This window comes from Chiloscyllium plagiosum, unplaced genomic scaffold, assembly GCF_037043375.1.
Source record: "Chiloscyllium plagiosum isolate Xiang-an unplaced genomic scaffold, Cpla_swu_hap1 HiC_scaffold_5, whole genome shotgun sequence".
Taxonomy (NCBI): Eukaryota; Metazoa; Chordata; class Chondrichthyes; order Orectolobiformes; family Hemiscylliidae; genus Chiloscyllium; species Chiloscyllium plagiosum.
The window spans coordinates 92,540,307-92,567,764 of record NW_028270143.1 but is presented as its reverse complement, the minus strand read 5'-3'; the positions used below and the strand labels follow the sequence as shown (position 1 = coordinate 92,567,764).

The 27,458-nt window shown below is 40.8% G+C and overlaps 1 protein-coding gene across 4 annotated transcripts in view; it reads right to left on the bottom strand.

Moving 5' to 3' along the window:
- waca (WW domain containing adaptor with coiled-coil a) overlaps nucleotides 1–27,458 on the bottom strand; it is a 147,624-nt gene that overhangs the window by 89,060 nt on the left and 31,106 nt on the right. The gene's annotated exons all lie outside the window — the stretch shown is intronic.

Genomic DNA, 27,458 nt, shown 5'->3' with positions numbered 1-27,458 from the left:
AAACCCAGGAAATCTAGAGTTTACAATAACAACTTCCCCCCTCAATTCCAGAATAATAACCAAGCAATACTCCCAGGACCTCCCTTGGATACTAGCCATTCCAATCCATAATGTCTTTTAAAACTAAGTAACAACACTATTTCCTGGTGGCACTGCATGCTGAATTGTTGGAAATTTTAGCATTATTCAATGAAAAACAAGATCTCAGAATCCTGGCTAGTATTGCCCCTTCATTGCACTGTAATTCGGTAATATCCAGTAGTAGTAAAAATCATACATTCAAGACACTGTTTCATTTAACAGACAAGCTTCAAGATACAATCAAAGTGTATAAGGTATAAGCAGGCAGGGAAAAAGTTCTTAGTTTTGTGAAACAAGAGGCTCAGCTGAGCATGACTCAGATCTGATAAGAACTTGCAGTTAACAATGGGGTACTGGAGGCAAGGGTAATGGGTGAACAAGGTAGAAAAGCATTCATTATGTAGAGCCAAGTAACAAAATTGGAATCATTCAGTATGCAAGATCAGTTTAACAAGGTGAAAAGTATTCATTACCTGAAACCAGTCAAGGTTAAGAACATTCATTGTTTAACACCAGATGGCTTAATCTTTGCTACTGACACTCACTGACTGTAACAGTCACCCAATCAATATGTATATTGCCTTATCTGAATACTCCTTCCTGTTAAGTGACTATAAAATTGAATTCATTAAGAAACTGCTCTTCCAGAGAAGACCATGAACTCATGTCTTTGTGCAAGTGAACGAATAGAGAGTTTTGCTTGGACGGGGCGTGGGGGGGGGGGCACTTAAAATCGCTCCAGAATCACCAAAACATCCGTTATTCCCCACAGAACGGATGACCATCTCACTTTTATCTTTGATATATAATTCAACAGTTCTGAACATTTCATATCAAACATGGGTAAGCCATTCAGAACTGTGATGAGGAAGAATTTCTTCACCCAAGTGTTATGAACCTGTGGAATTCTCTCCCACATGAAGTTGTTGGAGCCACTTCATTAGATATATTCAAAAGTGAGTAGCCAGACTCTTGCGGCTAAAGGGGTATGGGTGGGAATGGGATACTAAGATTGCATCATCAGCCATGATTGTAATCAATGGTGGTGCAGGCTCCAAAAGAGCCAAATGGCCGACTACTGCACCTATTTTCTATATTTCAAGTCAATTAGGGATAAATCAGTAAGAGCAGCCTTGTTAGCATTTCCCTAATAAATTGTTTCATGCAATTAAAAACAACTTTAAATACTTCAGTCTTCACTATAACATAGGTGATAGGAAAGACCAAGATGCATAACTTTACCCTACTTAGTAGAAGTTCAGTATTATTTGACAATTGTTTCACTCAATAGAAGTGGGTGAAATAGCAATGAATTGAAGATTACATTCAAATGGGAAATGGAGTTTTCCCAAAGTCAAATAAAGGAGCCAGTGGTCTATAATCTTAACACCTCAACAGCTAAGCTGTGAAACAACAGCACACTGGGTAACCATGAAGGAACTGCTCCAACAATTTAGTCAAAGGATTGTTGTGTTTTTTTGGGAGCCTACAAGACCATTTACAAAGTGATTAGTACTCTGAAATGAGAGTAATCTCTGCTGCATTTTGTGAAGTGTTTTGTTATGTAATCGTAGGAGCTTTAATTTGTCTTAAGTTGGCCCGCACAAGGGTCAAAAAAACTCAACAAGGTGTGTAACTGACTGATTCATAACAGAAGACTCATGAACTTTTCAACTTGATTGCTTTTACCTTAACAGCAGCATTCTAGTTCCAGAAAACCTCAAACATGCTTCAGAGCTGAAAGTAGGTTACCATTTGTCTTCACTAATCCAATGTCAGACTGAGTCAGATTTGTGCAGCATAACAACAAAGAATTCAAAACACTTGCAATGCGATGTACATTATATAAGCATACACGAGTGCAGTATACATTGAGTCATGTATTATGGAACATTATTCTGATGAGATTGCCAAGTGTTGCTTTTAATGTTTAAGGGTTCAAACCCACTACAAACTTGCAGACAACCTTTCTCCATTTGGCAACACAATCTTATTGCTTTATGTTCTGTCGCACTTCCAAGAAGAATTACTGCATGAGCGCATTTTACTCGTTTCAGGAGATTAACAGATAAATGATTTAAGGCATTTAAAATAATTTCGTCAGGAAAACTGAGGTATGGTGTGACCTGAAGTGTGGCCTCCATGTAGAGCATAAAAGGTATCCAAATATTAATATTTTGAAGAGAATTTTTAACTGCTGTGATCAACTCATCACTTGTCATATCCCATTTATTAATAAATTGTTATATAATATAATAAACAGCAGTACAGCTCCTCGAGCCCACTCCTGCATTGACCAAGATCACTGTTGATCACAGAATCCCTACAGTGTGGGAGCAGGTCTTTCGGCCCATGCCGACTCTCCAAATAGCATCCCACTCAGAACACCCCATCCCCCAACCCTACAGTTAATCCACCTAGCCTGCACATCCCTGGACAATATGGGTGATTTACCATGGTCCAACCACCTAACCTCCACATCTGTGGACAATGGAAGGAAACCTGGAGGAAACCCAGACATAGGGAGAACATGCAAACTCCACTATCACCCAAGGCTGGAATCAAACCCAGTCCCAGGTGCGATGAGGCAGCAATGCTGACCTCTAAGCCACCACGTCTCAACTCCATTTTCCTGTCCATTCTCCTCCTCCTCAAATTGCTTGAAATATCAAAAATATATCCAGAGATCCATCATCTTTCTACAAAAAGCTTCACAATTTTCTGGGACATGAGAAATAACAGTACATGACAGTTAGAAATGCAAAGTTTGACGTGCAAATAGAGCCAAAGAACAGAACAGCATTTTGTTGTGCAGTCAGTATGCAGAAAGTCTGTCAGTGAGGATAATTACTTTATGTTGCGTCTGGAGTAAAATTATCTTGTAATCTTAGTGAAGCCCAGCCTATTAGATATGTTTATGATTAGCTCCTTGAAAGTTCAACCAAAACTCCCAAGTTTCTGCAACTGCTGTTAAACCTTCCATCTGAAGCAAAATACTGCAGATTTGCAAGATCGGAAATAATAACCAAAGTCTGGAGAAACTCAGCATGTCTGAGAAAACCTGTGGGGGAAAAAAATGCATTAACAGAGTCTGAATGACTCTTCCGAGAATCACAGAATCCTTACAGTGCGAAAGCAGGTCATTCAATCCAGCAAGTCCACACCAAGACCCATTCTGCCACTCAATCCCTCTACCTGTGCATTTCCCAAGCTAATCCAACAAGCCTGCACATCCGTGGACACGATGGCCATGCTACAATGCACAATTTGCACACCTTTGGACTGTGGGAGGAACCTCTGCACTGATTTTACACCTTAAGTATTTAACTGAATTCAAAAACCCCCAAACTTGAACAGGTATGCATTTGCATACAATACTCAAACAGATTGTTTTTTTTGATGACAGATAAATATTCATAAACAAACAATGCATAAACACTTATTCTGACAGGGATAGAATTCAAGTATTGCTCAAAAGTGACAATTTGTCAAAGTTCTGCATTTTGCACTCAACACATCATTGACAAGAATTCAAATAAGGGGGCAAGCCAACATATGCACTGTGAGAAAAGAGCCCTGCATCCAAGTGTAATAGACAAGCTAAAACAACCTGCAGCTTTAAGTGCTGAGTGGATGATATACCTTGGCCTCCACTTCAGGACCAATCTATTGTCTGTTCTGTACCATTAAAAACATGTGCTCAAGAATTTGTCACAATTCCTGCAAAACTATAATAATGGCATTTCCTCAAATAAAAATGAAAACCCACCTGTCTGCAAAAGGCAGAGCAAATCTAATTGGCTGATGACTATCCTTGAGATCTCTACTCAAATTATCGACATGATAATATATTGAGCAAAGCTTGCCAATAACCTGCTCAACAGCATTGATAAAGTTTCCACCGAGACACTCAGTACTAAATGTCATGATTACATGGACAAAAGAGCAGAATTCCAGAGATAAAGTACAATTTGGCATCAAGGAGCCCCAGCAAGTTTCAAGTAAATTAATATCAGTTAACCTAAAGAGGATGGTCTTGGTTGCTGGAAGGAGCTTTGCTTAGTCTCTTAGCTGCAACTAAGCACTTGTATAGTTGCTTCATTAATACCCTTTCCTCCATCATAAACTAAAGAGTCTGATGCTTGGTGAAGATGGCAGGACTCAGAAATCCACAGGTAACAAAGTGGCCTGTGCTGCCACACAAAGACCTAGACAACGTTCAGACTTCCACGCTCAGTGGCATAAACTTCACCCGTCACCAAAAGTGACAGAATACCACTGTCCTTTGACATTCAACAGCAAAGCTCAGATTGCATCACCTACCAACAACATTCTGGAAGGAGACAAATCACAAAGTGAAACACATCAGTTATACACATACAGAAGCAGATCTCAAGGTGGGCATTAATGTAGCAAGAGATTTAACTCTTAATTTCCGAAAGCCTTTGCAACATCTACACAACAGTTCGAAATGCTCCTCACTTACTTGAATGATGCAGCTTCAACTTTCATAAGGTTCAACAACATCTCGGAAAAAGCAGCCTGCTTCACTGGCATCAGCTTAAAAATTCACTCTTTCCATCCATGGTAAACCAGCATGCACTGTGTGCACGACACGCTGCGGCAATTTAAGATGCTCCTTTAATAGATTATGTTATACCCACAAAGTCTACCACCGAAACAAGCAAGCAAAAAGTGCATGCGCATTCACTACCTGCAAGTTCTCTTCCAAGTCAGACACCAACACTTGCCATTTCATCATCAGTGGCTCAAAATTCTTGAACTGCTCGTAGCACTACGAGAGCACTTGCACCACACAAAATCCAGAACTTCAAGAATGAAAGCTCACCACTACATTGTCATGGACAAACTACAATGGGTAACGCCTTGCCAGTGATATGGACAAGCCATGAAAAAAATGTAACGCAAGTTCCTTTGATGCAGTTTGAGCATAAATCAATAATGAATTCACTATGTAAATTCAAGTTGCTGTTAGTAAATCCAAAGCAAATAGAATAAACAGTGCCAGATAAATAGCAAGAAAATTAGATTTAAAAAGATTTAAAAGATTAGCATTTTAATGAAGCCAAATTTCAAGTCAGTGGAGTTCATGTATCATAAGACACACAAATAGGTAATGGAACCAATTCATAAGCAAATTCCTAAGATAAAGACCATAAAATAGCAGTGATTTTTTTCTGTAGAATTCCACTAACCTGATCCAATGTCATGACAAAATTAACAAAAAGGAACAAGTCATTTGAAAATGCAAACTAAACATGGTAAACCAAAATTCAACCAGACTTTCACCATGGACAGCCAAGTACCTCATCTAAGTGTACAGAAAGGAAGATTTTAATTCTCATGTGATTGTGGAAAAATCCCCACATGATTTTTACTTTCCAGAGCAAAGTCAATCTTCACCAGGTAAAAAAAAACATTGAACATAACAGTCACTACTCTGGAATCCATGATTTTGGAAATGCCGTCCAACATTGGAAGTGATATTTCACAAGTCGCAAGTAGCATTGACACCACGTAACATGTCAGGCAACTATGATCTCCAATAAGAGATGATCTCCCAACTACCTCATGATATGAAAGGCCATTAGCATTACTGAATCTCCCTTGATGAACATTCTGGGGGTTATCAATGACTTGCCATATAAATACAACTGCTGTAAGAGCAAGTCAGAGGCTAGGAATCCCATAGCAAGTAACTCAGCTTGTGACTCCCTAAAACCTGTCCACTATTCTTTAGGACTGAAATAACCTGTTGGACTATAACCTGGTGTTGTGAGATTTCTCACTTTCTCTTCTCCAATCCAACACTGGCTCCTCCACATTATGTCCACTATTCGGCCATTTAAGAGATACAGGTCAGGAATGTGATGAAATACTTCCCCAGTGCCTGGATAAATGTAGTTTCAACATTACTCAAGAAGCTTGACACCACCCCAGACAAAGCAGCCTGCTCGATTGGTACCAAATCCGCCCCTTTGAAAATTCATTCCCATCACCACTGAGGGTCAGTAGAAGCAGTGTGTACCATCTACAAGATGAACTGTAGACATTCACCAAACATCCGAACCCACGATCACTTCCATTTGGACAGCAGATACGCAGGAACACCACCATCTGTTTATCCCCTCCAAGCCACTCTTCGTTGGGTTGAAATCCTGCAATTTCCTCTCTAAATGGCATTGTGGATCAACCGACAGCACAGGAACTGCAGCAGTTCAAGAAGGCAACTCAGAACCACCTTCTCAGGAGGAATGAGGGACAGGCAAAAATAAAACCGGCCAGCCAGTGACAACGACATTCCTTGAGTAAAGAGAAAACAATAATTTGGATGGATTATTTTCAACCTGCTGTGAAAATGGATTTTTATTCTTCAAACATCTCAAAACTAGAAAATATTATAACTGCACCTATTTTGCCACAACAGCTTAGAATAATCTAAGACAATCCAAGTAATAACTAAACTAGATAGCTGAACCAAATTACAGGAGTTCAGTGAAGGCACCTAGGTGGCATCAAACTCTGCAAGTCATTCAATTCATAAAATCCTTTTGGAACCTTAATTAACTTATCTCCAATCTTGAAACTTTATTGCTGGAACAGCACAGCAGGTCAGGCAGCATCCAGGGAACAGGAGATTCGACGTTTCGGGCACAGGCCCTTCTTCAGGAAAGAAGGGCCTGTGCCCGAAACGTCGAATCTCCTGTTCCCTGGATGCTGCCTAACCTGCTGTGTTGTTCCAGCAATAAAGTTTCAACTTTGATCTCCAGCATCTGCAGACCTCACTTTCTCCTCGAAGATTATCTCCAATCTTGACTTATAAATCTATTCACTGTTCTGATCACTGCTTCACCTATTCGTTGCCAACTTCCAAAAGTATATGGAAGAACGTTAACGTGAAACAATACAAAAGCAATTTTGAACGTATGTTAAATACACATTTTACAACCATGGATCAAAGTATTACACATTCAGATTGTCATAAATTGCAGCCATTGAAAAAGAACATGTTCTAATTCAGAATGAAAAATTCATACCCAACTGAGGGGAAAAACATCACAGACCTGCAAGATCAAGAGGAGCAAAGAAACACTAGCCACAAGTCTTAGAGGATTTTCTTCCCCATTTCCATCCAGAAAATCCAAACTTCTCCATCTCATACCTTGTCACAGAAGACCATCTCAAAATTACTGATACTTTAACATAATTCTCATTAAACTCTATCCAGTGCTACGAGCTAGTGAGGGCAGGAATGGGAGGATGGAGCAGATGAATGCATGGCTGAGGAGCTGGTGTATGGGAGAAGGATTCACATTTTTGGATCATTGGAATCTCTTTTGGGATAGAAGTGACCTGTACAAGAAGGAAGGATTGCACCTAAATTGGAAGGGGACTAATATACTGGCAGGGAAATTTGCTAGAACTGCTTGGGAGGATTTAAATAGTAAGGTGGGGGAGTGGGACCCAGGGAGAAAAAGTGAGGAAAGAGATCGATCTGAGACGGGTACAGCTGAGAGCAGAAGTGAGTCAAACAGTCAGGGCAGGCAGGGACAAGGTAGGAGTAATAAATTGAACTGCATTTATTTCAATGCAAGGGAAAGGCAGATGAACTCAGGGCATGGTTAGGAGCATGGGACTGGGATAACAGAGCAATTACGGAAACACGGCTCAGGGATGGGCAGGACTGGCAGCCTAATGTTCCAGGATACAAATGCTACAGCAAGGATAGAAAGGGAGGCAAAAGAGGAGTGGGAGTGGCATTTTTGATAAGTGATAACATTACAGCTGTGCTAAGGGAGGATATTCCCGGAAATACATCCAGGGAAGTTATTTGGGTGGAACTGAGAAATAAGAAAAGGATGATCACCTTATTGGGGTTGTATTATAGAGCCCCCCCCCCACTAGGCAGAGGGATATTTGTAAGGAGATCTCAGCTATCTGCAAGAATAATAGGGTGGTTATGGTAGGGGACTTTAACTTTCCAAACTGGGACTGCCATAGTGTTAAAGGTTTAGATGGAGAGAAATTTCTTAAGTGTGTACAAAACAATTTTCTGATTCAGTATGTGGATGTACCTACTTGATCTATTCTTGGGAAATAAAGCAGGGCAGGTGACTGAGGTGTCAGTGGGGGAGCATTTTGGGGCCAGTGACCATAATTCTATTTGTTTTAAAATAGTGGTGGAAAAGGAAAGACCAGACCTAAAAGTTGAAGTTCTAAATTGGAGAAAGGCCAATTTTGACGGTATTAGGCAAGAACTTTCGAAAGCTGATTGGAGGCAGATGTTCGCAGATAAAGGGACGGCTGGAAAATGGGAAGCCTTCAGAAATAAGATAGCAAGAATCCAGAGAAAGTATATTCCTGTCAGGGTGAAAGGGAAGGCTGGTAGCTATAGGAAATGCTGAACGACTAAAGAAATTGAGGGTTTCGTTAAGAAAAAGGAGGAAGCATATGTGAAGCACAGACAGGATAGATCGAGTGAATCCTTAGAAGAGTATAAAGAAAGTAGGAGTATACTTAAGGGGGAAATCAGGAGGGCAAAATGAGGACATGAGATAGCTTTGGCAAATAGAATTATGGAGAATCCAAAGGGGTTTTACAAATATATTAAGGACAAAAGGGTAACTAGGGAGAGAATAGGGCCCCTCAAAGATCAGCAAGGCGGCCTTTGTGTGGAGCCACAGAAAATGGTGGAAGATACTAAATGAATATTTTGCATCAGTATTTACTGTGGAAAAGGAGATGGAAGATATAGACTGTAGACAAATAGATGGTGACAGCTTGCAAAACGTCCAGATTACAGAGGAGGAAGTGCTGGATGTCTTGAAACGGTTAAAGGCGGATAAATCCTCAGGACCTGATCAGGTGTATCCGAGAACTCTGTGGGAAGCTGGAGAAGTGATTGCTGGGTCTCTTGCTGAGATATTTGTATCATCGATAGTCACAGGTGAGGTGCCGGAAGAGTGGAGGTTGGCAAACGTGGTGCCACTGTTTAAGAAGGGTGGTAAGGACAAGCCAGGGAACTATAGACCAATGAGCCTGACCTCAGTGGTGGGCAAGTTGTTGGAGGGAATCCTGAGGGACAGCATGTACATGTATTTGGGAAGGCAAGGACTGATTAGGGATAGTCAACATGGTTTTGTGAGTGGGAAATCATGTCTCACAAACTTGATTGAGTTTTTTGATGAAGTAACAAAGAAGATTGAGGAGGGCAGAGCAGTAGATGTGATCTATATGGACTTTAGTAAGGCGTTCGACAGGGTTCCCCATGGGAGACTGATTAGCAAGGTTAGATCTCATGGCATACAGGGAGAACTAGCCATTTGGATACAGAACTGGCTCAAAGGTAGAAGACAGAGGGTGGTGGTGGAGGGTTGTTTTTCAGACTGGAGGCCTGTGACCAGTGGAGTGCCACAAGGATTGGTGCTGGGCCCTCTACTTTTTGTCATCTACATAAATGATTTGGATGCGAGCATAAGAGTTACAGTTAGTAAGTTTGCAGATGACACCAAAATTGGAGATGCAGTGGACAGCGAAGACAGTTACCTCAGATTACAACAGGACCTGGACCAGATGGCCAATGGGCTGAGAAGTGGCAGATGGAGTTTAATTCAGATAAATGCGAGGTGCTGCATTTTGGGAAAGCAAATCTTAGCAAGTCTTATACACTTAATGGTAAGGTCCGAGGGAGTGTTGCTGAACAAAGAGACCTTGGAGTGCCGGTTCATAGCTCCTTGAAAGTGGAGTCGCAGGTAGATAGGATCGTGAAGGCATCGTTTGGTATGCTTTCCTTTATTGGTCAGAGTATCGAGTACAGGAGTTGGGAGGTCATGTTGCGGCTGTACAGGACATTGGTTAGGCCACTGTTGGAATATTGCGTGCAATTCTGGTCTCCTTGCTATCAGAAAGACGTTGTGAAACTTGAAAGGGTTCAGAAAACAATTTACAAGGATGTTGCCAGGGTTGGAGGATCTGAGCTACAGGGAGAGGCTGAACAGGCTGGGGCTGTTTTCTCTGGAGCGTCGGAGGCTGAGGGGTGACCTTATAGAGGTTTACAAAATTATGAGGGACATGGATATGATAAATAGACAAAGTCTTTTCCCTGGGGTCGGGGAGTCCAGAACTCGAGGGCATAGGTTTCGAGTGAGGGGGATGATATCAAACAGACCTAAGGGGCAACATTTTCACACAGAGGGTGGTACGTGTATGGAATGAGCTGCCAGAGGATGTGGTGGAGGCTGGTACAATTGCAACATTTAAGAGGCATTTGGATGGGTATATGAATAGGAAGGGTTTGGAGGGATATGGGCCGGGTGGTGGCAGGTGGGACGAGATTGGGTTGGGATATCTGGTCGGCATGGACGGGTTGGACCGAAGGGTCAGTTTCCATGCTGTACATCTCTATGACTCTAGTTCATAAACGACATCAGTAGCAGCATTAAATTATTTTTTGCTGAGATTCATACACACTTGATGCAACTGCAACATGCCAATTTCTATGAACAACCAAAATTTTATAAAACACAGTACAATCTTTCTGGAAATATCTTTAACACACACTTCACAGGGCTTGCAGATTTGTGTCAAAGATCTCCCTGAACAAAGGAAACAGTCCTTCCTTTGTGCAAAATCTTTACATCACAGTCATTAATGTCCACAACACAATCCCACCGCACCCCCCCCACCAAGTCACACATCACTCAAGACATTGAGTGATCAGTGATCACATCATTTCCAGAAACAACATAATGTAAATAATCCCTTAAAGGGCAAATCTGTTGCACAACATTTTTTTTAAACTGCAGGGAGTAATCAAATTTCTAACTAATGTTCTTATTGATTTCTGTACAAGGGATGAAAAGTTAAATAGTATGAGATGACAATGTAGATTGGCTTTCTGAGTGACTCTGAAATGGCCATGAATGCCAAGAGATGGAAATGTAAATTCCTTATCTTCTGCCTGTAGAATAGAGACATCCCACCCTCGCCTCAGGACATATAATTTCCTACAGGTCAGTAGATTAGCTCTTGAATATCACATACTAATACTTCAAATCAAATTCACCACCCAAATAGAAAAAGATGATAATTCAGCATGATTTTCACATGCCAAAACACAGAGTACATACGAATCTAAACAAATCAAGTAAAACACTTAAATGGAACCTTAAGTGCAGTTTTTGCTTTGAACACTCAGCATTCAACACTGCAATTTCAACACACAAGTTAGTCAACATCAAATCTAGGTAATGGTCACCTCAATTTGTCGTATTTCCTTCAAAAGGGTTGAGGGGAAATTTCCAAAATTTCACTAGGATTCAGGGACTTTGACGATATGGGGATTAAGGAAACTGGGAGTAAAGAATATAGTAACAAGGAGATTGAAGAAATATTTTGAATAGTACTTCAGAGGGAATTGTTTTCACTGATTGGAGAATCGATAAGTAGAAGACATAATTTAACATGAATATGCTTTTCAAATACATTAAGAGTTTGATGATTCAGAATTCCTTGCTCAGAAATATTGCAATTATGTTAATGATTAAACATCAAAAGCGATTAAAAAAAAATTCGCAAGTGGGGGTAAACACGGCAGTTGGACCAATAGATAGCTCTTTCTCAGAGCTGGCACTGACATATTAGGTTGACCTATCTCTTACTGTCTGGAATGATTCTTCAATTTTCAATTAGACTTGTGACATTTTTCACACATAACAGCCACAAATCTGAAATCTGGTGCTGCAGTTTTAACTTCGAAAGCACAATGCATATTTCAAAGATGACAAGCAGTGAAACCAATCTTTATTTACATCTTAAGCATCATCTCGAACCTACTCAGCCTCCAAGCTGGTGTAAGCTTTATAAAAACTGAATTTCATTAATCATAAACCACATTAAAACTCCATCTTACAAACCTTAACATTACATTTTAACAAAAGCCAAGATAGCCAAGTGCAACAGTTCAAGATTGATCAGTTGGATGAATTTAAAATCCACAAATTTCAAAGTTGTCACAGCATTTCAAATTCTCAGGGAAAGCATTTCATGTACTGAAAGTAGAACCAAGTTCATTGGAGTTCAACAATGCAAAATTAAATGCGGCATTCTCTTAAACAAGCAGCATTTATGAACATTGAAAATTGAAATCATTCTCAGCTTTTGTTAGCATTACCACGAGTGATGCTCAGGTTCCAGATTACATCTTGAACCTAGGATCTCAGCCCAACAATAATGCTGCACTCTTGGAAATGTCATCTTTTCTCTGAAATACTGGACCAAGATTCTATCCTTGCTCTGGTGTATGAAAAAATACTTCACGATATTATTCAATGAGTGGGATTTATACCCTGCGGTTTCGTCAGCTCTCAACCAATACCACAAAGTTTATTTTCTCCAATTTATTGGCTACTGCATTTCTAAACATGTCAGCTTTATTTCCAAAATACTTAATTATTTGTGAACCACTTTACAATACCTGGAGAGGAAATGTAAACTTGCATTTATAATTGTGTCTTGCTTTTGTTCAGTTAATTTGCATTTTTAAAGCTTTTTTGCTATGCCTCAAGTCAAGAAACAAGGAACATTTCTCCAACCAACTCCAGAGTTTCATGGAAAATCTGACTATTTACATAATACTGGCACAGCTGTTAAAACTTGGCAATCATTTTCTCCAGGGGTCAGAAACATCAAGATAAATGAATCCTCTCACCACAACAGCTACACAGGTCTTTTTACAAGGGAAATGTTTAATGTCTCTCCTGCTGTTCGGTCCTCGTGTGTCAAACAAATTTAGTTATTTTCTGTGTGCAACAATGTCTAAGCTGGTGGTAAACAAAAACATCAGGTTTAATGACACCATCTTTTATATGCTGGTTAATAACCATTTTTAAAAAGGGAAACCACCTCAATGCGTAGAAGCAACAATGATCTGTACACAAAGATATGCAATATCTTTCATCCAGAACAATCACCTTCCTGACAAAAATAAGATGTATTATTCACTCATCCCAAATGTTCATCAGCTCATTTCACAGACACATCATGACCACTAAATTGGTAATAATATCCTGGAAATGAATAAACATTAAAGACAAATAATAAGACTGGTAAAACAATGACAATATTAGATCTGCCTACAGAATAGTTATTGTCCAAACCTTCTTAACTAAGTAATAGATGTTTAAGATCATTCAATGCACAAATGTACTGCAAGAGGTAACAACTGTTTATCATTTACACCCCAATTGGAAGCCTTCTTGTGAATTATTTGCTTTTACTGGACAGCTATTTCAAAAGCTTCTGATGAATGGAACTCAACATAATGAGAACTAAGGTGGTAGCTCTTGTACAATGTCCCTGTATTGCAGTGTCCCAACCATTTTTACTTGGTTTAGTACTTTTGGAGAAAAATATTACATTTGGGAAGGCATCTCATTCGCAGAGGAAACCATCAAAAACTGTGCGCAGAACAAGGCTAGACATTGATCAGACTTCACCTCAGCCGTGCAAGATAATTATCAAGAATCTTTTGAATCCAGTTGCAGGAACATGTGATACCTGAAAACCTGGGTACCAGGTTAAAAATACCCAAATTTATATGTTGCTCAATCATTTGATAAGCGTCACTGATTCAGTGCAATACTTGTGGCTTTTGACATTAGATAATTTGTGAACTATGGATTCAAGAAACATTTGGAAGCATATCTTAACTCTAACTGGGAACATTAATGGATCCCTCCATTTTAGGATTGAAGAGAGAACCATCATAGAATTTGAATTCATTGACATAAGATCTCAAACTTAGCAGACAGAAGTATCCCACGGAGAGAGAAACTCAGCCGAGAAGCCACCAAAATGTTTGAACGTACCATAGAATACTCACCACTCAGATTATAATTCTAGACTTATAATAATCTATGGATTCAATGCAAAATCATAAAAACAAAAAAACTGTACCACTGCATAAACCTTGTCAAATGAGAGCAGAATGTCTTAACAGGCCAGTAATGGCAAAAGATCTTTCAGATGAACAGCTGTCACACTCAGCTCTATGTACTTCCAACATCAGAGGTTAGATTCAATTGAGACTTTACTCACTCAACAGCCTATGTGCTTCCACCGGTGGTGACGTGCGAGTCACTGTATGAATTCTATTCCTACATTATTCAAAAATCTCTGTTGAAGACAAAGAATATTATGGAGGACAATTTACCGGCCAGGTTCCCACATCTTCTCACCCAAGAATGAAAGGCTACATGAAGCATCAATAAATACAAATTTAATTACATAACGGAAGATAAATGCAGGCTGGGACTTGAACTTGGGATCATCTTGATCTGTTTCAAGAAAGCCTATCCAATGGCCTACTCCACGAAGTGATAGGTCAACATCAGCACTTAAAGTGAATGAAAAGAAAAACTAGCTGCTCTCGAAACATATCTAGTCCATCACCAGAAGTAAATTTCATTGTGAACTTTTGTTCATCATTGATTCCATGTATTTTAAGAAAAAGATCATGACCTTAAGTGAAATGGTAATTATCCTCTTCAGTTCGCTCTTCTGCAGTTTATAATTAAGTTGATTTGTTCATGTATTTACAAAGAAAGTGATAATCTTACTTAATATATTTGAGTAGACGGCCAGATGACACTGTGAATCATCAAGCTTGCAGCCAGCTATTTGGAAATCTGCTTTAGGTGCAACCGAAGTGCAGGATAACGCAAGATAACAGATCGATCATAAGATAATGAAGCCAAAACAGTCCTGTAGTTGTCTGGTGTACACAATCCAGTACACACACTGAAAACTACAAGTGGACAGTACCCAGGCTGTCTGTGATAGCGACATTAAATAATGGGCACTTAAAGAAGAACTTCACAGAATCAGAGCGGTTTTGTGGTGAAAGAGGCCATTCAGCCCATGTGCCTGCACTAATTTGTTCAATGAACATGACACTGCACCAATCTCCTCAGCACCCATACACTTGCACATTATTTTAACCAAATAATCATCCAAAGCTCTTCAGAATACGCCAATGAAGCCTCTCCTCCACACTTCCAGGCAGTGCATGCCATACTCAAACAACTCCCTGAGCAAAAGCTTTGTATTCTCTTCACCTTTGCTTCTTCTGCAGATTGCTTCAAATACATGTCCTAGTGTTTTTGTTCCTTTTGAGTGGGAACAATTTGTTCTTACTTAATCTATCTAGCCCACTCTCAATTTTGAAATTTCTGACAAACTGGAGAAAACACTGGAGCATTGCTGGCACCCTCAGATTTTTAAAAATCCTAGCACAAGTCTAAATCGTTTTTTTTAAAATTAGATTCCCTCGAGTGTGCAAACAGGCCTTCGGCTCAACCAGTCAACACCGATCCTCTGAAGAGTAACCCACCCAGACCCATTTCCCTCTGACTGACGCACCTTCAACTATGGGCAATTTAGTATGGCCAAGTCACCTGACCTGCACATCTTTGGACTGTGGGAGGAAACCGGAGCACCCAGAGGAAACCCACACAGACACTGGGAGAATGTGCAAACTGCACACAGACAGTGACTCGAGGTTTCATTGACGTATTCTGAAGAGCTTTGGATGATTATTTGGTGAGAGACAATATGACATCGAAGGAAGAATAAATTAATACTGCAATCTATCCAAGATATAAACCACAAACGTAAATCAATCAAGTTCCACTGGTGCTCCTTTCCCTTCCACTAAAGCCTTAAGCAACCCAGTATTTGCAGTATATACTGCAGAGGAACCTCGACTATCCAGCATTCGATTATCCGAATATCAGATTATCCAGCAACATTGCAAGGTCCCTAAACTTGGCTAAACTATGTTATCTGGCATTCAATTACCCAGAATTCGATTTACCAAATGAAATACCCCCTGTCCTTTGGTTCATCGAGGTTCCTCTGTATGTGCATTTGGTTGCTGCTTTTCTATTCATGGATATTTTTAACAGTTCACCAAGACTTAAAATTCCAATTCAGATAATTACATCTGAATGCAAATGGCTGCAACTGAAACAAGGGAACATAAGTCCAGAATGATATTTCTACTTGAACTGGAATGGTCTTGAAATCTTATATTTGTGCACTGGTCATTTTGTAATCAATTCAAGAAAAACAAGAAGAGTTTTCTTTTTGGTATAGTTTGCAAAGATTGCGACTTGGCTCGTTCCCAGAACACATTCCAATAGATTTTGTCTTGCATAAAGAAGGGAGAAAATTTCAAATACGCTGAATTTATATAAAGGACTAACTCGACTAAATTAACTTTAGTCATTAGAACCCACATTAATTGCCCCAAACTCAGGCATTGGAAGCAAGCGTTAGCCAATTATCAAGGTTAGTTATTATTCTTCATATTGTATAAACCTTTCTACCAGTGAAAGTGAAGTTTTGACTTTAGTTAAACACCATGAACAGTTACCTGGAATGATAACTTGTTAAGTGTGAAATCCTTTCAAATGCCTTTGAAGATTGAGTATCTCACATTCCATGTCCAATGCATAGTTTGCAATTTGTAGTAGTCATTCCAATGACTGATAAGTTGTTAACTCCACCCTCCCCCAGACCTCTTATTGGTTAACTAAAATTCTTAATGAAGCAACAAGCTTTGTTCGATTTATGAAGCTGTGAAGCCATAACAGCAACAGCATCAAACTCAGCAGTTCGCAACCACAGTACATGAAAAAATTTCATATTTCAGCATAGTGAACCAGAAAAGGGCAGTGCATCATTCTCTTTTCTATGTTAACTGCACACCCAGGGCTGCAAATGTTAGTGGTTTGCTGTACATTTGGGAAAAATGAGAATTCAAAGTCACAAACTTGTTATAACGCAGAGGGAGGCCATTTTGGTCTACACTGTCTGCACTGGCACTGACTGACGAAGTCCAAATGCTCAATCTCCTGCTTTTTACCCATAACCCTGCATGTGTTTCTATTTGAATACTTATTCAATGTCCTCTGCAATACCTAATTGAACCCACTTGCACTAGCATAAGGCACCGCATTCCAGACTCTACTTGTTGACAGTTTCTCTCACTTCACATTTGCTTCATTGGGAAATATTTGAAATTTGTCTCTTCTGTTCTTGGCCAATTTACAAACACGAACAATTTCTCCCTATGTAATCTGTCCAGACCCATCATGATTTTAACAACTTGGAATCAAATCTCCACTCGGCCTTCTCTTCAAGCAAAACCGTCCAAGCAATCCTCAGAATTGGAGTCTCTCAATATCTGGAACCATTCTCTTAGTACAGAATATTTCTGTCTCCAGAAAACACAGTCACAGCCTTCCTGAAATGTTGTGCCTCGAATTGTGCAGAGTAGTCAGCTGAGATCTAACCACGGTGCTGTACAAATTCCTATACACTCTATCCCAATCACTGAAACCTTAAATATGGTCTTGCTTTACTATTTTTCTCTCTCTCATTCTTCACCTTGAATTAGTCTCTCTCCACCTGTTGGCCCTTCAGAGTTGTTACAATCCTGCAGGACAAGTCCGATTCTCAAATAAAATAAAAGCTCGATTGATCATATTTATTTGCAGTTGATGTGGTGGCCAGTTACTGAAACATACCCACATAATGTTGCAAATTTGTATTTAACAACAAAAACAAAAGTTGATGACACAAAATAAATTAAGATGAATAGGATAAACCAAGCTTTTTGCATGTAAACATGTTGAAAGATTTGAAATACAGAACAAATTCCCATTTACAGCACTCAAATACCAGCACATTCTAACTAAAGCAAAGGACTGCGGATACTGGAATCTGAAACCAAAAGAGAAACCAAAACCAGCTTTGACAAAAGGTCAGTTAGACTCAAAACGTCAGCTCTTTTCTCTCCTTCCAGATGCTGCCAAACCTGAGATTTTCCAGCATTTTGTCTTTTGGTACCAGCACATTCTGTTTTGTACAAAGTCTACAGGTTTAACCTATGGTGTCAGCTGATGTTATTACCAGATAACTAAAATTCCAGACAGAGCTGTATCATATTTTGATATGCATTGCTTCTAACAAAGCAGTCTGAAACAAGCACACAATGCACAGATCTTACTTAACATTAAAAAATGTTTAAGAAAACAAATGAAAATAATGAGAGTAAATCAAACCATCTATTTCTTATACAAAAACAAAGATTTTTAAAAATCAGAGTAAAAGGTTATAATGGCAAAATGTTCCTTTACAAATGAAGAAACAAAAGTCTTTGTATCGTATCCAAAGCACAACTCTGGTACAGTACCCAAAATACCACTCATATAATACTCTCACTAAAGTCCCTATATCTAACATTTCACCAATATGTTCAAGTCACTTATGGCTTCAACATTGAGATTAATACGCAGGCTAGCTTCTTCCTGAAGCTATGGATCACCTGCTCAAGTGTACTCAACTTTACATTACCTCTTCAAAGTTTCATCCCAACATTACTAGTCTGGAACCAACATTAACTCTTCACTTTAAAGTGGCTTAATTTATGATATATTTTTCCCTCATCAGGAACACTTGTCTCTATGGTCATCCTTCACAGGACTGCTCAAAACTCAAGTTAAAACACAAAACTTAAAATGTACTACTCTGACACACAAAGCTACCTGGTAAGTTCCCCTGCCAAAGTTCTGAGTGTTACATTTAAGCTTAAATAAAGTTCCAGAAGTCTCAGATAAATGTAAAGCCCCATTAGTTAACTTGCTTTGTTGCAAAACAAAAAGTGTATTACTGGTGCACAAAAACCCATTCATTCATTCTAAAGCCAAGCTTCTCAAGTTGCATGAAAATAAATCACAGTGGTTACTGAAATACTTAGATTAACAATTTCAGTCACAGAAGCACCCCCCTACCCTGTGATTAACTTTTAAAAATACCAAACGCACAATAAATATCACAATTTACATCACACTGAGCTGTTTCGTTCCAATTCTCACACTTGAGAACTTGATTTCCTTTCCCTTGATTATTATCAGAACTGAGCTGAACCTTCATTAGTTTCAAATAACCCTTTAGGGTTCAAACCCATTTTCAAACTAAAACCCTTACACCGAGATAACCTATTCCTTAACTGTTCCGCATTATCTTCTTTTTCCAGGAGAGACTGTTCTTACATCTGAAGTGGAAAAAAAAACAAAAAAAATCGGGGGAGATAGAAAAGGCGAGTTAGAAAGGCATTATTACAAGACTTACAGGGGAATTTAATATACAGGTCGACTTGGTAATGTCTCGAATGAAAAATAATTGGCTGAATGTCAACAATTTTTTGTCGAAGCAGCTTGTGGTACAGCCCATTAGGGAACAGACAATTGTAGATTAGCTAATGTGTATTAAGGCAGACTTAGAGTCATAGAGATGTACAGCATGGAAACAGACCCTTCGGTCCAACCCGTCCAGATATCCCAACCTAATCTCGTTCCACCTGGTCCATATCCCTACAAACCCATCCTATTCATATACCCATCCAAACGCCTCTTAAATGTTGCAATTGGACCAGCCTCCACCATATCCTCTGGCAGCTCATTCCATATACGTACCACCCTCTGCGCGAAAAAATTGCCCCTTAGGTCTCTTTTATATCTTTTCCGTCTCACCCTAAATCTACACCCTCTGGTTCTGGACTCCCTGACTCCAGGGAAAAGACTTGGTCTATTTATCCTATCCATGCCCCTTAATTTTGGAAACCTCCAAAAGGTCACCCCATAGCCTCTGACGCTGCAGGGAAAACAGCCCCAGCCTGTTCAGCCTCTCCCTATTGCTCAGATCTTCCAACCCTGGCAACATCCTTGTAAATCTATTCTGAACCCTTTCAAATTTCACAACATCTTTCCGATAGGAAGGAGACCAGAACTGCACGCAATATCCCAACAGTGGCCTAACCAATGTCCTGTACAGCCGCAACATGACCTCCCAACTCCTGTACTCAAAACTCTGACCAATAAAAGAAAGCATACCAGACGCCTTGTTCACTAGCCTATCTACCCGCGACTCCACTTTCAAGGAGCTATGAACCTGCACTCCAAGGTCTCTTTGTTTAGCAACACTCCACCTCCAATTTTGGTGTCATCTGCAAACTTACTAACTGTACCTCTTATGCTCGCATCCAAATCACTTATGTAAATGACAAAAAGTAGAGGGCCCAGCACCAATCCTTGTGGCACTCCACTGGTCACAGGCCTCCAGTCTGAAAAACAACCCTCCACCACCACCCTCTGTCTTCTACCTTTGAGCCAGTTCTGTATCCAAATGGCTAGTTCTCCCTGTATGCCATGAGATCTAACCTTGCTAATCAGTCTCCCATGGGGAACCTTGTCGAACGCCTGACTGAAGTCCATATAGATCACATCTACTGCTCTGCCCTCCTCAATTTTCTTTGTGACTTCATCAAAAAACTCAATCAAGTTTGTGAGACAGGATTTCCCACGCACAAAGCCATATTGACTATCCCGAATCTTGTCTTTCCAAATACATGTACACCCTGTCCCTCAGGATTTCCTCCAACAACTTGCCCACCGAGGTCAGGCTCACCAGTCTATAGTTCCCTGGCTTGTCTTTACCGCCCTTCTTAAACTGTGGCACCACGTTTGCCAACCTCCACTCTTCCGGCACCTCGCCTGTGACTATCGATGATACAAATATCTCAGCAAGAGGTCCAGCAATCACTTCTCTAGCTTCCCACAGAGTTCTCCGGTACACCTGATCAGCTCCTGGGGATTTATCCACCTTTAACCGTTTCAAGACATTCAGCACTTCCTCTGTAATCTGGACATTTTTCAAGATGTCACCATCTATTTCCCTACAGTCTATATCTTCCATATCCTTTTTCACAGTAAATACTGATGCAAAATATTCATTTAGTTTCTCCCCCATTTTCTGTGGCTCCACACAAAGGCCGCCTTGCTGATCTTTGAAGGGCCCTATTCTCTCCCTAGTTAACCTTTTGTCCTTAATATATTTGTAAAACTCCTTTGGATTCTCCTTAATTCTATCTGTCAAAGCTATCTCATGTTCCTGTTTTGCCCTTCTGATTTCCCTGTTAAGTATACTCCTACTTTCTTGATACTTTAAGGATTCACTCAAGCTATCCTGTCTATACCTGACATATGTTGATTAGGAAACTTAAGATAAAGGAACCCCTAAAGGGCAGAGACCATAATACTGTGGCATTCACCTTGTAGTTTGAGGGGAAAAGCTAGGATCAGATGGAACAGTATTACACGGAGTAAATTTGACTATGAAGACATGGAGGAGGAGCTGGCCACAATTCATTGAAAGGGGAGCCCAGCAATGAAGACAGGAGAGCATCAATGGCAAGTTGCTGAGGGTAATTTAGGAAGTATAACAGTAAGTCAACCAAGGAAGAAGAAACATACCAAGGGGAGGGCAAGGCAACTATGGCTAACAAGGGAAGTTAGGGAGAGCATAAAAGCAAAGGGAAAAAAACAGACAGAACGTGATGAAGATTAGTGGGAAGACTTGAAAAATCAGCAATGGCTAACTAAAAACCTGCCATATGCAGGAAAAGGATGAAATATGAGTGTTATCGAGCTAATATTATAAAATAAAATTGCAAATTTCTTTTAGCTATCTAAAAAGGAAGAGGGGGCAACAGAGGACATTCGACCACTGGAAAAGGAGGCTGGAGGAGTAGTGAGGGGAATAAAAAAAATGGCAGAGGAACTGAATTGGTACTTTGCATCAGTTTAGACAGCGGAACACACCAGCAGCAGATTTGAACTTGAAGAGTTAGAGAGCAGAGCTGAACGCAGCAGCCATCTCAGGAGAAGGTGCTGGGAAAGCTGAAGAGGTCTGAAGGTGGATTAATCACCAGAACGAGATGGACTACACTCCAGCTGACGAGATTGTAGGGGCATTGGTGGTGATTTTTCTGGAATCACTCCGGTCAGGGAGGGTATCGAAGGAGTTGAAAATGGCTAATGGAGCACCCCTGTACACAAAGACAAAGATACAAGATAGAAGATAGGAAACCACAAGCTGGTTAGCCTACCTCAATCTTTGATAAGATTTTAAACTTCATAATTAAGATAGAGATTGTGAAATACTTGTAAGCACATGGCAAAATAGGGAGACACAGCACAACTTCATCAAGGGGAGTCAAGAGTGTGGTGCTGCGAAAGCACAGGTCAGGCAGCATCCAGGGAACAGGAAAAACAAGCCCTTCATCAGGAATGAGGCTGGGAGCCTTGGGGGCGGAGAGATAAATAAGAGGTGGTGTTGGGGGTGGGTGTGGGTAGCTGAAAGTGCATTTGGTGGATAGAGGTGGGGGTAAACGTGAGAGGTCAGAGGGGAGGATGGTGCAGATAGGTGGGAAGGAAGATAGTAACATTTGAGGAATTGGGAAGCTGCAGAAGGATTTGGACAAGCTCGGAGAGTGGGTAAAGAAGTGGCAAATGGAATACAATATCGGAAAGTGTGAGGATATCCACTTCAGGAGGAAGAATAGAAGCAAAGACTTTTTTAAATGGGAAAGGCTTTGGAAATTTGAAGCACAAAGGAACTTGGTACTCTGTTCAGTATTCTTTCAAGGTTAACATGCAGGTTCTGTTGGCAATTAGTAGCATTGCTAGAATACAATAGCAGAAGTGTACTGCTGAGGTTATAAAATGCTCTGGTCAGATCACATTGGGAATTATGTGAACAGCTTTGGGCCCGGTGGCAAAGGATGGACGTGCTGACTCTGGAAGGTTTCCAGAAGACATTGTGCTGCAATGGATCATTGATTGGGAAACTTGTAGACTTGGCAATCAATTAGGACCTTCTGGCAAAAAACAATGCTTGATTGCTGTAAACCACAATCAAGCTGATGCCCTTCAGGTTTGCCCTCTCTGATCATGAAACTCTCAATACATAGAAATTCTCAAATTCTTACCACACAAACCCACCAACACTCTCAAACAAAAACTAACAAACTTAAAAAGACCCAGTACATCCCATGGACAAAACCAACGTCATCTACAAAATTCCATGCAAGACTGCCAGAAACACTACGTAGGACAAACAGGAAGAAAGTTAGCCACGAGGATACACGAACACCAGCGAGCCACAAAAAGACACAACCCTCTCTCCCTTGTAGCCCTTCACACGGAGGAAAAAAAAACACCAATTCGATTGGGACAACACATCTATCCTGGGACAGGCTAAGCAAAGACATGCCGGAGAATTCCTAGAGGCCTGGCACTCCACCACAACGCCATAAACAAACACATAGATCTAGATACCATCTATCAACCCCTCAGAAAATGAACAGGAAATGACATCACCACAAACCCCAGGAACCCCATCCAGGACAAACATATAAATAGAAAGCAGGAGGCAACAGCTTCGCTTCACTTGGAAGTCGCCACTGATGTTACCTAGCCAAGTAATGAAACATCTGGTTATCAAACCTACACCTTAGTGAGCAAACCTACACCCTAAACCTCAACCTGAGCTATAAACCTTCACAAACCTTGCAAAAATTCTCAGTATTACTTGAAAACAGCCTGCAGTTAGCTGAACTCTGACTTTTACTGGTTTAATACTAGACTATTTTCAGTAACTATCAGAAATCTCCCTAAACTAGAGATGAAAGTGGCAAAAAAGAATTGAAAGTTGATGGAAATTAGCTTTAGTAAGATCACATTGAACAAATTAATGGGGCTGAAAGCTGTTAAATCCCCAGTTCCCGATGATCTGCAGCCAAGAGCACTAAAGGAAGTGGATAGAGAGTGTCAAAGCATCCGGATGATTGCTGCAGATTTTAAAGCCACAAATGTCATCCCATTACTTAAGAAGGGAGCGAGAGAGAAAACTGGGAACTACAGACATGCGAGCCACATAGTATTTGGCAAAATTCTAGCACTGACATTAAGTACTAATAAAATAGACACCTGCTTGATAATGATTTGACTAGACTGAGTGGTTGAAGTCTTCAGCAGCCACAACAAGATGCAATGTTGGGCAGACTCAGACTGAACGGCATATTTCAATTTGTATAGCAACTTAGTTACTAAACCAGCCACACACACACTTACTACTCTCACACAGCCAAAAATCCCCATGCCACAAGTTTGATACCAAGTTCGAATATAAATGATATTCAAACAGATTTTTAAAAAAACTCACCTTAGAGCACTACAGTATCCTTCATTTGATACCATCTCTCCATATTCTTCGTACCAACTGTCGGACCTCATTTCTCTGCATTGAACCTCATCTGCCACTTATTCTCCTACTCCACTGTTGTTGACATCCTGTTGAAGGTCTACACAGTCCTTCTCACAGTTTACACACATCCCAAGTTTTACATCATACACTAGCGCTGAAATTGTCCCCTGCACACCAAGATCTGGGCAGCACGGTGGCACAGTGGTTAGCACTGTTGCCTCACAGCGCCAGAGACCCAAGTTCAATTCCCGCCTCAGGCGACTGACTGTGTGGAGTTTGCACATGCTCCCACTGTCTGCATGGGTTTCCTCAGAGTGCTCCAGTTTCCTCCCACAGTCCAAAAATGTGCAGATTAGGTGAATTGGCCATGCTAAATTGCCCGTAGTGTTAGGTGAAGGGGTAAAATGTAGGGGTTGCGCTTCGGCGGATCGGTGTGGACTTGTTGGGCTGAAGGGCCTGTTTCCACACTATAAGTAATCTCATCTAATCTAATCTCAATCATTTACAATGGAGAAGCAACAGGGATCCTCGCCTGACCCCAGGAACTCCAGTGCAAACTTACTACCACACACAAAAAAACATGAATTGCAACACACTTTCCCACCAATTTTGTGTACTTGCTCCTTTTATTTCAAGGGCCATAGATTTCCTCAAATCTATTGTGTGACATTGTATCAAACATTTTCTGCAAGTCCACATATGGCACATCAACGGCCTTCTTGTCAATCCAGTTGTTATCGCTTCAATAACTCCAGTAGACATGAAACTAATGTTCCAAAGAACAAAGAAAATTTACAACCCAGGATCAGGCCCTTCGGCCATCGAAGCCTGAGCTGATCCAAATCTACTGTCTAAACCCGTCACCCAATTCCTAAGCATCTGTATCCCTCTGCTCCCCACCTACTCATGCATCTGTCCAGACTCATCTTAAAATTAATCTACCATGCCTGCCTCTACCACCTCAGCTGGCAACTTGTTCCAGACACCTCCCACCCTGTGTAAAGTACTAGCCGCGTGTATCCCCCTTAAACTTTTCACCTCTCACCTTGAAAGCGTGACTTCTTGTTATTGAAGGCGAGAGTTCTACCACTGAACCATCAATGCAACACACCCTCACTAAGACCACACTAGCACCTTCAAATGAACCAATAAATTTTCATTTATTACTTCTACCCTGAATAATTGTTTCTGTTAGCTTTCCCATCACCAAAGTCAAATGGAACCGTCTGTAATTGCCTGACTTGTCTTTACAATTTTGAACGATGGCATCATGTTTGCAAAAAGTTAAAAATTACACAACATCAGGTTATAGTCCAACAGGTTTATTTGAAAACACTAGCTTTCAGAGTGTTGCTCCTTCATCAGGTGTTGTGCAGCATAAAACTGCAAGACACACAATTTGTAGCAAAAAGTTTACCGTGTGATGTAGTTGAAATTATGTATTGACAAAGAGCTGGATTGTTTGTTGAGATAATGTATCGAGGGTGCTAGCTCCCTCTAACAGCCTGTCTGTGCCACAATGCTCAGACAGATTCTAATCTAAAAAATGGATTTGAGAGTGTAAAGGGGTTTTAGTCTGTGAGAGGGTGTCTGGGAGCATATGTGAGAGTGTATGAGAGAGGGTCTGAGCGTGTGCGCGTGCATGCACGCACATGTGTGTGCGCGCGTGCATGTCCACCTGTGTGTGTGTATAGTGAAATGGGGTCACCTGGAGTATGACATGAACCCAAGGTCCCAGTTGAGACCATCCCCATGGGTACCAAACTTGGCTGTCATCCTCTGCTCAGTCACTTTTCGTTGGTGCCTGTCCCGAATTCTGAAGTTATACATGAGTGCCAGATTCATCAGCTGTACCCAAAAGGTAGAGCAGAACATCACCCGATCACAACGAGAGCCATCCACGCTCTCAAAATCAATCACAACAACAACATTGTCATCAAATCAGCAGATAAAGGAGGATCCATCGTCATTCACAACAGATTACATCAAGTGTACCGAACAAACAGGAACACCACAGGCAACTATCGGCCGATCTGACCAAACAGCACACCTGTGACCTAAACGCATTAATCAGGACTTTGGACCCATTTCTTGAGAGTTCCCTACACTCACTCATCTCATGTACTTCTCACAAAGGCCACTTTTACTGCCTTCCGAAGATACACAAAGCCAATACACCGGGATGTCCCATCGTATCAAGCAATGGGACTCTGAAAACCTCCTGGCTATGTCGAAGCCATCTTGAAACCCATTGTACAAGGGATCCCCAGACTTCTTACAGAAATTCAGCACCCATGGACCACTCGAACCAGGAACATTCCTCATCTCAATGGACGTTTCAGCACTCTGCAATGACGGCATCTCAGTAACAGCCTCAGTACTCAACACCAACAACTGCCAGTCTCCAAACACTGTCCTACAACTCATCCGCTTTATCCTCGATCACAACGTCTTCACCTTGGACAACCAGTTCTTCATCCAGACACATGGAACAGCCATGGGGACCAAATTTGCATCCCAATATACCAACATTTTCATGCACAGGTTTGAACAAAACTTCTTCTCTGTGTCAGACCTCCAACCAACACTGCACACCAGGTACATTGATGACATTTTCTTCTTCTGGTTCCATGGAGAGAAATCAACAAGTTTCATCCCACTATCAAACTTACCATGGACAACTCTCTATCTGTCTCATTTTTGGTCACATTCATCTCCAAGGATGGGCACCTCAGCACCTCAATCTACGCAAACCCACGGATAACCTCACAATGCTACACTTTTCCAGCTTCCACTTGAAACATTAGAACAGCCATCCCCTATGGACAAGCCCTACACATACACAGAAGAACCACAATGACCTCCTCAGGAGAGGGACACGAGCTGTAACCGACCGGGTCCCTTCATTGTCCAGTACTTCCCAGGAGCTGAAAAACGACACCATGTTCTTTATAGCCTGCAACACATTATCAATGAAGTTGAGCATCTCTCCAAGACCTTCCCTACACCTCCACTTCTCGCCTTTAAACAACCACCAAAACTCAAACAGACCATGGTTCAAAGCAACCTGCCTGGCTTTCAGGACAATACTACACAACCTTGTCTTGGGAGATGCTGCAAGAAGTGTCAGAGTATCCTTACGATACCATCATTGCGCGTGGGGAAGCCTTCCACCATGTACGTGC